Source organism: Schistocerca gregaria, chromosome 1, assembly GCF_023897955.1.
Source record: "Schistocerca gregaria isolate iqSchGreg1 chromosome 1, iqSchGreg1.2, whole genome shotgun sequence".
NCBI lineage: Eukaryota > Metazoa > Arthropoda > Insecta > Orthoptera > Acrididae > Schistocerca > Schistocerca gregaria.
This window is the reverse complement of record NC_064920.1, coordinates 697,623,088-697,637,901: the sequence shown is the minus strand read 5'-3', so window position 1 is coordinate 697,637,901 and position 14,814 is coordinate 697,623,088. Positions and strand designations below refer to the sequence as shown.

Genomic DNA, 14,814 nt, shown 5'->3' with positions numbered 1-14,814 from the left:
GATGGACACACAGAGTCTATTTTTAATAAAACACGAAAATTTGTGACTGAAGGCGTTTTTTAATTTCTGCTTCCAATGTATAAAATTATTATTACTTTGAAAAGTACTGTCTAAGCTTAAGCCAGTTATCGCTGATACACGCATACAGATTGCTAGAGACCAACGAGAGACGCGACCAATGGTAAAATACGAGTAGAGAAAATATTAGGGAAAAAACGAGACCGAAGAAGAAACTGTTCTATGGATTGTGTGGAGCTTGGGATCGAAGCGGACAGTCAGTGTGAGCCGAAAGGGTTCATTCAGTAATGAAAACACGATACACCTACAGGGTGTTACAAAAAGGTACGGTCAAACTTTCAGGAAACATTCCTCACACACAAAGAAAGAAAGCATGTTATGTGGACATGTGTCCGGAAACGCTTACTTTCCATGTTAGAGCTCATTTTATTACTTCTCTTCAAATCACATTAATCGTGAAATGGAAACATACAGCAACAGAACGTACCAGCGTGACTTCAAACACTTTGTTACAGGAAATGTTCAAAATGTCCTCCGTTAGCGAGGATACATGCATCCACCCTCCGTCGCATGGAATCCCTGATGCGCTGATGCAGCCCTGGAGAATGGCGTATTGTATTTCAGCCGTCCACAATACGAGCACGAAGAGTCTCTACATTTGGTACCGGGGTTGCGTAGACAAGAGCTTTCAAATGTCCCCATAAATAAAAGTCAAGAGGGTTGAGGTCAGGAGAGCGTGGAGGCCTTGGAATTGGTCCGCCTCTACCGAATTTGTTGTTGAGAAGCATACGAACACTTCGACTGAAATGTGCAGGAGCTCCATCGTGCATGAACCACATGTTGTGTCGTACTTGTAAAGGCACATGTTCTAGCAGCACAGGTAGAGTATCCCGTATGAAATCATGATAACGTGTTCCATTGAGCGTAGGTGGAAGAACAAACTAAAATGAGCTCTAACATGGAAATTAAGCGTTTCCGGACACATGTCCACATAACATCTTTTCTTTATTTGTGTGTGAGGAATGTTTCCTGAAAGTTTGGCCGTACCTTTTTGTAACACCCTTTATAATTTCTCGAAGAGTTTCTGATGATCATGATAAAGACGACAGGGAAAACGGGTGAGAATATGGATAACTGACAAATATTGCCTATCATAAGGTTAGAAAGTAATGGATACAGAAGCGAGCCATTGATTATGAACTGTGGAGATGGGCAGACACCCACACAGAGAAAATATTAGGAAGAGAGCGCGAATATTTTTGGGAAACGCAAAGGAACATAAAACAGTTTTCCATCTGTGGAGAATGGTGGATGAAACTGAAGCCACCAAGATAGATTTGAAAACAGGTAATGTAAATCTAAAAGGGTACAGGACCAAATGTATAAACTTACTCCTACAATATCTAGGTTGCTAAAAATAGCAAACAAATGACAGTTACAGAAAATTATTCCTACACAAAAGAAGAGTAACAAAACGGATTCTAACAACTGGAATGAGAAAGGAAGGGGGTGGGGGTGGGGTGGGGGGGAAGGTTGCTACAATGTGTAGTATACCTCAGAATTTCCCTTCAGCAATCTCGCTTGATAAATTGAAGCCTCTTATTAACTATGTTATTGGTGATGATCAGGCACCGTTTCAGGTAGAGAGATAACCAACCAAAATGAGTTGCAATGGAGTTAATTTGAATACAGTAGTGGGAGTTCTGAAACCCATTTTCGCCACTTTCATCAAATTATGTAAGGCTTATGACAATGTCCAGTAATTTTATCTTGTTCCACATCCTGAGGGAATTTGAAGCACGGTGATAGTATGCGCAATACAGTCGTTGGACGGCCGCATGCATACGCTCTCTCTCTCTCTCTCTCTCTCTCTCTCTCTCTCTCTCTCTCTCTCTCGACGGACGCACGCATGCACGCACCCCCACACAAATGTTTTGTTAATGACAAAAGAACGCTATTTCGTTAGTATTGCTGTGCACAATGCACGAGATAGGAAACCAATGTGTTAGCATACGCAAATGACATCACAAACGTGGCGACCCTCTGCTATTAACAATTCCAAATCCAGATTAACATGCCGACCCCGTGAAAGATACGGGATAAGGACAGGACAAAAAGAAAAGAAGATGCGTATGACAGCACTAGCAAGCAGTTCAGGGGAAGATTCCACAAATATCATTCGAACCTAAGTAAACTTACCATGAAAACTGTACAACACGCAGGGAAGAAAGAATATAATACCTTTTAATCAGTAAAACAGATACGCCATTTCTCTAGTTATAGAAAACATAATTCAAAAGAGCTATCTGTTATAAATATCTAGGTAGCCTTATTGTCGAGATAACGGAAATGATACAGAATCTAGCAGACGCAAACTGACTTAATCTTCTGTAACAGTCTGGAGAAATACCATTCTCCTCAGGCTTCAAAACTTGACTCTACCAATTAGTTACTGTATACATGTGTGGCCCTAATACTAAGAGAGAAAGACGGATAAAGAAGTTTGCAATATTTCAAAGAATTGGTACTTTACCGAGGGATATCCGATAGATTGTAGGGTCTTAGGAAAAAGGGTCTACAGCATGATCTCGGTTGTTAACTTGAAAACTGCATATTATCACTTTTGCTTCAGAGAAGAATGTATAATAATAACCAGATCGATATGAATTGGCTAAGCTCAGGACGACCCACCAACTGATGGATCATTTACATACCAGAACGCGACACGAGGGAAATACTAAGAGTGCATATGCTCACCTATTCATGTCGTGTACGGGCCGTTTCCGTAAGAGCGTGCAATAATGTAACAGGCTTTATATATGTAATGGATTTATATATATAATGGCTTTATGTAAGTTTATTCAAAAACATTCTGGCCAATTTTTCTATATACAGGGTACCACTGAAAAATTTGAAGCAGGAAACCTAGGGTCGGAGAGGCCAGCTTAAGGAGATATGGAAGTAAACTTGTCTTTAGCTTTGTCTAGCATTACTGTTTTGCAGCGTATTTACAACTAACACGTGCACAAGTTTACACGTACTGTGATGTTTGTTTACATGTACATTCTTTATTTCCTGCATGGAAACGAGGAGGACGAGCCTGATTATTAAGTAGTGTTTCCTGGACACTGTACTGTAAGGGGCGGTGGATACGGAGATGAAATTAGTTGCCACAATTGTAGCTGCCTGCCTTGTAATTCGAAACACGCCAGGGATATTTGCCAGGGCGTCAGGATTTTGTTCGCCGATGTCATGCTTGCACTGAGGCTGGCCGCCAGTCTCAGCACGGCACATCCATTGTGTCAATGACGGTATTTGCAGACTGTAGCTAACGAAAATAAAAAATACACAGTGTCGTGATTTTAATCCTATTATGTCCTTCAGCTAGCTTCTCCGATCCCACGTTCGCTGCCTCAAATTATACAGTGGAGCATCCTCTATGTTCTGTTATGCACGCTCTTACGGAAACACCCTGTATAAAGTAAGGTGAATTAAATGAATTCTGCTGTAGAGTTATTTGCAAACCAATACTGGCAACAAGTATGTGATAAGCAGGGCCAGATTTTAATGACCTAAGAAACAGCGAAATATACATTTGTGACCTAAAACTTACGTAAATGACACTAAAACTAAAATATGGCTTTATATAAGTTTATTCAAAAATATTCTGGCTTATTTTTCTATATACAGGGTCCACCAAAAAGACCTCCCATATCTCAAAAGGCAGTTACAATGAAAGATACTGAGAAAGTAGGCCTGCTTTTATTTGTGAACAAAAAATAAGAGTTCGCCAGAAAAATATGTACACTCTTTGTCAAGTTCTATCGAGAGATCGTTATTGTCGCTCTATTTGAGTTATGAGTGTGTTTTAGTATGGTTTTTGGCTCAACAGATCTTCGTACTTTCATCTCGGTATTGAAAAAACAAGATGGCTGGAGCACGCTTGACATTCGAGCAACGAAAATATATTGTGAAGTGGTTTTTGAAGTTTGATTATGCCGTTGAAGTGCAACGTCAGTGGAGGCGGGAATCTGAAACAGAACCGCCAACCCGCCTAATAATTAAACGCGTCATTGACAAGTTAGAATTGCATGGAACGATTTGAGACGCTCACAAAGGAAGATGAGTAATACAGCGTACAGCTACAAGTCATGCTTCGTTGGTTCCCGTGTTAGAAACGTTTGTTAATTCTCCACAGAAGTCTGTTACGCTATGTGCACGTTAAGTGGGGGTTAGCAGTACAAGTGTACGAAGAATTCTGAAAGCAGCAGAGTGGAAAGTTCACGTTCCACGATTACTGCACGCGATTAATGACGACGATGCTGGTCGCCGAATGCAATTTTGCGAATGGTATCAGCAAATCGTAACTGATGACGAACATCTTCAACTTTTGTAGTCCTGTCTTCCTCAATTCCGTGTAATATTACGATATATTGATAATTTTTACTTATGGGCCGTCTGACAGCGACTGAATAAAACACAATTTTAGTGCCATACGCGTTTCGCCTTTATTTTCTGCAAGGCATCATCAGTGGCCTGGAATATGTACATATGTTAGCTATTTAATTTACATTTTTGTCACTGTGCCTATAGGTTATAAACAGTTCTTGTGGTTGGTATTTCCCATTAAGTAGTAATGTTTTGAAATTGTTCACGCAACCTGTAAGTACAGTTCAAAACATTACTACTTAATAGGAAATACCAACCACCAGAACTGTTTATAACCTATAGGCACAGTGACAAAAATATAAATTAAATTGCTAACATATGTACATATTCCAGGCCACTGATGATGCCTTGCAGAAAATAAAGGCGAAACGCGTATGGCACTAAAATTGTGTTTTATTCTGTCGCTGTCAGACGGTCCATACGTAAAAATTATCAATATACCGTAATATGATGACGAACAATTTGTGATGAAGGTAGTGTGGAGTGACGAGGCACAATTTAAACTTAATATAACCGCGAATCGGAATAACAGTTTGCACTGGGCACCGGAAAATCCGCATGGACTATCAACTAGAGGCTTAGTAGGACGCTACTGTCACTGGAGAAGTGACCTGGAAATATTCCGCACATCAGTTTTGCCAGGTATACGTGCGCTTTATGGAGCTGACGAAGAAGGGCGCCTACCAACAGGACGGGGCGCCACCACACTACCACCTGGCCGTACGAGCTTTCCTGTATGACAATTTTCCGGGGAATTGGATTGGACGAAGAGGGCCCACTGAGTTCCCTCCACAGTCGGCAGATATAACACCTATTGACTTTTACTTCTAGGGAACTGTGAAAGATAACGTCTTTCGACGTAAGCCACGCACGCTGGAGGAACTTCGCCAGCAGATTACAGCGACACGTGCAGCGATCTCCAGTGCAACTGTGACTGACGTAATTGCGGCGACCGCTCGTCGGTCTGTTATGTGTATAGCCTCTAACGGTGAACATTTTGAACGTTTTAAGTAACCATGTGCTAACCTGAAGACTGTACAACATGTGAGATCAATTATAAAACGTAAAATAAACACCTAAGTAATACTTTTCGTTCCTTAAAGTTGTATACATTTTTCTGGCGGGTTCTATAGTATGCCATTTTACATTAATTGGTTTAAAAAATTATGTCCGGTAAATGGGGTCCTCCATTGTTGACACACTGCCGAAGCCTTTCCCGGAAGTTGCCCACAGTTCTCTGTGTCATTTCCGATGGAATAACAGCCACCTCCTGGATGAATGCCTTCTTAAGTGCTTGCATGGTTATGGGTTTACATTTGTACACTTGAGCCACCCAAGAAAAACATCACACGGTGATAAATTGATAAATCGCGTGACCTTGGGGGCATGGTTCACATGACTCTGAGCACTATGGGACTTAACATCTACGGTCATCAGTCCCCTAGAACTTAGAACTACTTAAACCTAACCAACCTAAGGATAGATCACAACACCCAGTCATCATGAGGCAGAGAAAATCCCTGACCCCGCCGGGAGTCGAACCCGGGAACCCCGGCGTGGGAAGCGAGAACGCTACCAAACGACCACGAGCTGCGGACATCTTGGGGGCCAGGTGACATCATCTCGTGACGAGAGCATATGTTTAGTAAACAACTTTCTTAAAATCTCTTGAGAACACCAAGAAGCCTGAACTGTGGCTCTATTTTATTGGAGCCAGACTTCTCCCTCCTCATGGTCCCCAACAAACTGGTTTAACTTGGGTCTCTATCATGTAACAGTAGCGATTTGAATTAACCATGACCGTTACGGCATATTCTTCGAAAAAATACGGAAGCTACACACCAAATTCAGCAACGACGCACCAAACTGTCACGCAATGGCTGTAAAGCGGTCGTCAGTGAAGTTTCTGAGGGTTTCGGTGGCCCAGTAGCGGAAATTTTGTTCATTTGCAGAACTTGATAAGTGGGAGTGGTTCTCATAATCAGAAATTAAAACAGCATCAAGGATGATTTCCTGAATAATTTCCTCACACACAGCTCTGCGAGTTAAGTCCTCTCACTTAATTCTGGGATAACCAAAATTTTGTGTGGATGCATGTGAAGATCTCTGAGCAGCATTCTTCTCATACTGCTGTCAGACAGTCCCAGCATAGATTCATGTTTAGGTGCTGAACGGTTTGGCGACTGCTGGAACGGACGCTCTCAAACGCGCTAGATTTTCCGGCGTTGTTACAGTCTGACGTCAGCCGGCAGATTTTCTTTTCAGTCATGCTCTGAAATCTGATAGCAAAACTCGAATAGTTTTTGCCTCATGAACGGAATCGTGTTGGTCAAGTTCGAACACAATTCGAAATTTTCGCCGGGTAGTAATCACAGAAAGACCATTACGAATACACTCCTCCACAGAGAAAGCCCAACGCTCACCTAGCCAAGGCGCCGCTACGACAGAAAATGGCACGTACACTGCTACGATCGATACCCCTTCCACGTGTTTTTACCACAACTCGCACAGCATCCTCTCCAAATATTAGGCGTCTTTTTGCCGGACCCTATACAATGTAATACAAAATTCACTTCTGGACAAGCTGTGAATATAGTACTTACTTTTTGCAGTGTTTGATGTTAGCTAGCACTTATTTTTCGAATATCTGCATGTGTTTGAAAAAAAAATTACAGGAAATACAGTGAAAACAATAACACTTATCGTAACAATAAAAACATGTTTTAATACTGCACACCACTTGTTTAAATTATTCCAAATTAGCTAAAACGCCCTGTCAAAGTTCAGTTTCTGCAGAGTTGCACTGGAATAAAAGTTGCGTTTAGGTTTTCCATCTTCAGATAGGGTAATTATAAACCGGGAAAAGCTCCTCTCCACATCACAGGAGCGTATCTGAAGATGGCGAGGTCACTGCAGGCCAACTTTGGTCATTGTCTTCAAATTTTGTGGCATTTCCAGAAGACAGTCACTAAGTTTGAACAACGTAGAATATCCAGGTTCCCCTTGAGAACACTTTGTACTTTGTTGTTCACTTTGTCAGCCACATGACGACGAGCTCGACCCAACTCATTCTGCCTACGTTGCACAATATCCACGGCGTCACTCACTTAAGTACCAGCAGTTTCCAGTCATGTGATGGTTTTTTATACTACTGAAAAGTTGTATACAAAAGACTGTCTTTATTTTGACGCAGTTGGTGCAGTAATACTTAGCTGTATTAAGCCAGGAATCTCGTCATGTTAAGATCAGGCTGAGGGGACAGGGGCAGTGAAGGTGCTTGTTCCTTGAATTTCTGCACCCCTAACGGAGCTTCTAAAAAGATTTTCTTGCACAGGAAGTTAAATTGTCCACATTAGCTTAATTTGATCGCACCTTTTCTGCAACTCTAAGTAAAACATGTGCAAGGCAAGTGACATACGCCAAACTGTGGTAGAGAATCTGAAGCCAAATGGCTGCTTTAGCCATCTGTGAAGCACCATCTGTTGCCAGCAGAAATATGTTGTCTTTGTTCATACTATTCGGTCATAGTTCCCAGAGTTGTCAAAAAAATGGCAGTTGTCGAGTTGCTTACTCTCTCGAGAACTTCACACGTTACGAGGAACTTTTAGAAGACAACGAGCGACGTTTATTACGTCGGAAACCGCCTTTGATGGCTTCGAGAATGTTTTATCGACCTCGCGCAACGATCAGCGAACAGAGTATTCAGCAGCTGTCATGGAAATAGCCACCTCAAGGTCATCTCACCGTCCTACATCATTTGCGGTAAGTGATAATTTCAAATGTTGGTAGAAAGTTCGAAAAAATATTAGATATTTCTATTTTTAATGAAGTAGATGAAGTACTTTCCGAAAGAAGATCCTTGCCAGATGCAACGAAAAAAATTTAAAAAGGCAACTTTACAAGGAATCTTGAAGAAAAATACTTTTTTTTACTTTACCCCGTCGAAAAAACAGAACCACTGACATATTTGGACTGAAAGTAATATATGAACATTTTCAAAGTTTATAGATGCTTGTGATACGTATTTTATCATGAAAATATAAAAGTATTTCTAGATTTAAAAACAAAATGATACCGTAAGACATGTGAAACCATGCCGCCTGCGTAACGATAAATGTCGTCGCTTTTCTGTCGAATCTTGCAGAAACCTCCTGCAAAAAAATTGTTAAGAAAAATACGAAATTAATGTTAGTAAGATATGAGACATCATTACTGTATTGTGTCACGTATGAACACATTTCATTTACGAGAGACTCAGTGCGCGACAGCGCGCGAGTAGTTGTATGCTGATACCAGGATTTTAGTTACGACTGCTCGCCTTATACACCTTAGCAATATTCCCTACATCCATAAATTTGTTTATTTCCAGCTCTTATTGACCCTTCGTCACTACATCTATCATCCCAACTGCAGATATAGGCTACGCAAAAATAATTGTACGTAATATTTCCGTTATATATCGTGTGACTAGGGCCTCCCGTCGGGTAGACCGTTCGCCGGGTGCAAGTCTTTCGTTTTGAGCGCCACTTCGGCGACTTGCAAGTCGATGGGGATGAAATGATGATGATTAGGACAACACAACACCCAATCCCTGAGCGTAGAAAATCTACGACCTACCCGGGAATCGAACCCAGGCCCTTAGGATTGACATTCTGTCGCGCTGACCACTCAGCTACCGCGGGCGAACAATATTTCCGTTGACTTCGAGCAAAATATATATTTTTCGTGTTGTTTTATCGAAGTATTCTGCAAGACTGTTGTCCTCGGCAAGCAGGAAGTAGATTTTGTTTAAAAAAAAAAAAAAAACTGCTTGCTGCTGCCGTATCCCTGTAAACCATTAAAAATTTCTGTTCATTATTATTCTTCCTGATCAAAAGCGAAGTTAGAGGTAGCGGTCAGGTCTTACAGGAGCAAACTGCTATGGTAATCGGTCCCTCAGCTTGCGCCCTGTAGAGAGATCGCCGACGTACTTCCATGTGGAAGGAAATGGAAAGGTGCGTTCGAGTACATAAGCTACAATGTGTTTAGACACCCAGCCAAACCTTATGACAAGATGATGATGTTCTGTGAGCAGCAGCACACGTTATAACATTTAGACCTTGTTAATCTGGAGAGAATGATGAAGCGCCAACTGTCAACGGTAAGTTGGCATTTAATGGAGGTTCCCGCGCGACCGGAGTGCGCACAGAGCCAGATCAGAGACTGGCCGAGAGGTCACAGCTGCAGCTGGCTATTGATTCACGCAGAAGCTGTTGTCTGTGGAAATGAGAGCCGTAGGGGGGTGGCAGCGAGCCGGCCGCTCCAGGACAGGACAGGGAAGTGAGCGTACAGCACCCCACCACGCCGCGGACAGCAACACTGCAGTGTGGCGCCATAGGTCGGGCAAAGAGGGAGGGGGCCTAACAGGTGTCCTGTAACGCCGCTGCAAAACATTAGTCGCGCATCGTACTAAACAGCGCACGGGATGCTCAGTACAACAATATCCCACTCAGATCCTTTTCCTCCGATTCTGACGCGAAGCTTACACATCTTAACTGCCTCAGAGCTAGGTGGCGCACTGGTATGGAATAGTGAAATTGCGTTCGGAGAACTGAAGTTGAAATACCCGTCCAGTCATACATATTTAGCGTTTCCATTGTTTTCTGAAGTCAAGTAAAGCCAATGTCGACATGGTTCCTTCGAGGAGCACATCAGCGGTTTCTTTCCGCAAACTGAGTTTGCGCTCCAGCTTTAGTAAACTCATCGACGACGAAACGTGCTTTCTTCCTTCCTACCAAACTGTGGTTGCAAACGTATTTTCTTCATTTGAGATTGTGGTAACTCATGCACTTCAGCAAAAAATGCACATCATTCTTTCACTCACATCCCTAGATCTCTGTTTGCTGAATGAGGTTCATCGAAGCAGGTGCGGACCCAGAACTGCTGTTTCGCCTGTGTCCCGAACTGATGCGGCTTTGTCGGTCATCTTTTAAAATCCTCGATATCCATATCGAGCTAGGTGAATCGTGCATACCAAACCAATGCGTTTCTTGTTGTAGCAGCTCATGCGGCCTTCAGAACAGTAATTTAGCTTCAAGAATATTTTTTTCGTTTCCGAATTTCTTGGAACACTTAGCTATAGAAGGAGAAACCCATAACTATCCAACGTAATCGTTCGTTGACTCGAATCGCAAGCAAACAGGTTTTGAAATCGTAAAAACTTGTTGGAAGAAAATAAACTCGACTTAATTGCAGGGGTGACAGCGACTAAATATATACTGAAGACTGCCGCAGTGAACATCCTACTGCTTGTTTTATCCGCCCCAAAAAGGAAAACGTGGTCAAAATCACACGACTGTGTCGTACCAATTAATCAGATTGCTTGAGTGGTAAGACTTCCCAACATTCCCAAGCTCACGGTAAGAATCTGACAGTGGGTGCCATGCGCAGGATCTAATGAAGTCCACTTGCGACACTTCCGTCATTGCCCTCTGGTGGCCTCAACTGATCTCTTGCTTTTCAGGCGTTCAGTGTCCTCATCTGGTGAGTGTGAGTCCTCAATCTGAACGTGTGTGCGTACAGTGTGGTTGGGTGTTACCTTTACAATGGTTATTCGGCATGACCACGTCCTCATAATCAATATTTGTCCAAGGTACATTATAGCAGTATTATAACAGAAACAGAGTATCTCAATGCAATACTATATCCTGATCGCTTAATTTCCTTAAGCAATTATCTTCGACTGCTTACTGTAGTTCTGCACGAAAATTTGCTTGAGGTCAGTAAAAGCGAACCTCTTAGATAGGCCTGCTGCTTTGTTGCAGTATTCACATCTTAATTTTATATAAGAAAATCTGGACTGTTTGCGCTTAAATGCGATAGCAGTAACGAGAAGCCAGCAGCTTGGTCTCGCTACGAGAAGTTCGTTATGCCGAACCACTGACACTGTAGTCTGGCGGAGCGAGTTCGTTACGTGCCACTGCACGACCACCCAAGCCTTGCATCGATTCTGCCCTGACTTAATTACGTTGGAACAGAACAAGAGCCAGTTTCCAACAGAGTATTCCCAGTGGCGTTACATTTACTACAGAAAGAGTGGAAAAATGGTTGTATCAGCATTTGACCATTTGCGGAACTGTAGTACGCAGAAGCATACATTGTCCTCTAGTTTCAAAGGAGTACGGTGGAACACAACATCTTATAGCTCTTAATAATTTTTTTCGCACAGTAGTCGACTTACGTAACGGATTTGTTGTTTTAGACGCTCAACTAAACTGCTTAAACTTTTAATAGATAAAGGTATGCCACGGCTGCATATGGAGAGTACAGAAAATTAATGGCAACTGATTCGCCGATGTCGCTGCCATTTTTGTCGCACCAGAGTCGTTAATAGTGCTATGTTTCAGTTTTTAGATCCAGAAAGGTCGTGTTCTAGCTAGTGAAGTGGGCCAAATCATTGTGAAAAGTGAATCACGAAACTTTTCCAAGCACATTTGTTTAGCGAAACCACCTCCAAACACCGTATGCGTCTGGCAGAGAACATATATGGAAATTGGTTTCCTGAAGATGGTTTAATCACCCCTGTTGACCATAACTTGATCATTCAAACACCAATCAGATCAAATTCAAAACATTCATTTTGGAATGGAGCTAGAAATGTCTCCTACAGCGCACAATGCTGATGGTCCAAGAGACCACACGTGATGATGGTGTCACTAGGGAGTCTATCTCTGCACTACCATCAATTTACGAGTTGCTCGAGGTACTGAGTTTTGCGTCTCAGATTAGTGGCAGTTGTCTATCACGATTCTACTTCGAGTGCTGAGCGTACTAATACTTGTCTGCAAGGCACAGTTCTCAGAATCGTCGAATTATGTTGTACGGTCATCAGTATAGTGTCCACTGAATACAAATATTTTATTCAAGCATAAAAACGATATACAATTGTTATTACAAATTAAATTATTTCAGATTGTCTTCGTCAATGACTGACTGTCTTTTCTGAGCAATGTGTTGTTTACTAGTCGGGGTTTAGTCACATTCTGTTTAGCATAACTATAACCTTGTTGCCTTCGAATAGTTTGCACAGGACGAGATAATTAAGAGTACACTGAGTGAGTCTGTTAGGACGTTCGATAGCATACTCTTCAATATGGCAGCAAGGAATGTTCTGTACGGAAGGTGAGATAAAAATCTTGGGCCTCGTACATTGACAGTTGCGCTCTGCTTTTTACGTGACAACCGTGCCTTCTTCCCACGGTATATCTTCTTATATTTGGGGATCAAAAAGGTACTACAGATTCCACAGAAAGATCATTCTCTTCGCAGGGTGACTTTTTCCACCGCGTACAAACTCTACGGATTGATCAATGAGAGGATACGGAACAAAAAAGTTTGTTGATCTTATGTTCGGAACTGCATGGTTTCCATATTAAAGACCATTTATTCAATCATACTTTACTACAGAGACAGCAGTCCGATACGTGCTGTACCATGGAGCCACATTTACAGTATGTATGGCTTCCTCCTTAAGGGCGGTACTGTTCTCATACGTCATGCCCTAGCGCCCGCCTTTGCCGTAGGAACTAGTATTGTTGTGTACGATTCACTTCTCTAGCTGACTCACCTCGTAGTGCAGGTGATATAGCGTTGTACACAATGGTTCAACCGAGGGCTTGCCGATATGGTGTTTACTTACGGAAAGGCAAATGGCATTGTATCAGGGGACCTATCCCCGCCGACAACAACTACAACATTCAATGTTTGCAACAGTGTTTTGCCGTTGGTCTGGTTCAGGGTCGTTTCAGGAAGGAGGACATCATGAAGAAGGTACCCGAAATGTTCGGACACCAGACTTCGAGGAAAATGTGATGAACACTGTGGAAGGCGACTGCCGTGTCAGTACCAGGCAGTTGGCCCGCCAGTACAGGGTAAGCTAGAGGACCATGTGGAACATCCTCTATGACAACTGTTAGTATCCATATCACTTAATGCTGTGCAGGACTCACTCGAGACATAGTTAATGGCGACGGGCTTTCCACAACAGGAGCCGTTTTAAAACTGGTTTCTTCACCAGGCAACCACGATTCCATTACTTGTGTCATCCATCCTACTCACAGATAAGGCCACTTTAACGCGGAGTGGTGTCTTCAACTTTCATACATTGTATCTGTGGAGTAGTATGCAGAACCCCGATGACAGCGTATCTTCAGCATCGGTGCGGCCGGAATGTATAGACTTGGATATCTGGCGACCGTATTTTGGGAGCAGTCTTCCTTCCACGCCGCCTAAGAGGCCGGAACTATCGGCGTGTTTTGCAGATGACTTAGCTTCCCCTGCTCGAAGAAGTGCCACTGATGATTCGAAGCGTTATGTGGCTGCTACATGGTTGTGCTCCAGCCCACTTGGCCGTTAAAGTCTGGACGCATCTCAATCGTGTCTTCCTTGGTCGATAGATCGGAAGAGGAGTTGCAGTTGCATGGCCTGCTCGTTCACCGGATCTCAGCCGATGCGATTTATGGTTATGGGGCCATCTCGAAAGTATCGTGTATGAAGAGTCCATTCCAGATGTGGTCACACTGGAGGAGCGTGTTCATGCTGCCTTTGGCACTGTTCGGATGCAGCCTGGCCTATGTAAACGTGTCACACAGAACATGCTACGGCGCGTACAAGTGTGTGTTGAAGCAAATGGAAACCATTTTCAACATGAATAAATGTGATTGAAAAAATGGTCTCTAGCATTGAAACCATGCATTTCCGGACATAAGTTCATCAGACATTTTTTGTTCCGTATCATACCGTGTTTGTAAACGGTGGAAAAAACCATCCTGAATATAAACGGATCCCAAGTGAGTAGCGCTGTGTGACGACGTTGTTCGTTCACTAATGTTAAAAACAGCAACAATGGTTCAAAATGGTTGAAATGGCTCTGAGCACTATGAGACTTAACATCTGTGGCCATCAGTCCCCTAGAACTTAGAACTACTTAAACCTAACTAACCTAAGGACATCACACACATCCATGGCCGAGGCAGGATTCGAACCTGCGACCGTAGCGGTCACGCGGTTCCAGACTGTAACGCCTAGATCCGCACGGCCACACAGGCCGGCAGCAGTAATGGCATTCGGCAGTTCTTGACGTTATAAAATTGGCGACACAATCATTGTGTGGTTTGGTAACTACGTATACTTTTAAAAAGTACGATGTGCTGCGAGAATAATCACAATTCTATGGACCCGCAGGACAAAAATGCACGTGTGTGTGAATTTCTAAGGTCATCGGTCCCTAGACTTACACACTACAGAAATTAACTTACGCTGAAGACAGTGCGCACATCTATGCCCGAGGGAGGACTCGAACCTCCGGCG

At 42.8% G+C, this 14,814-nt stretch overlaps 1 protein-coding gene across 1 annotated transcript in view; it reads right to left on the bottom strand.

Moving 5' to 3' along the window:
• LOC126364990 (peripheral plasma membrane protein CASK) overlaps positions 1–14,814 on the bottom strand; it is a 1,315,013-nt gene that overhangs the window by 561,778 nt on the left and 738,421 nt on the right. The window lies entirely within an intron of this gene.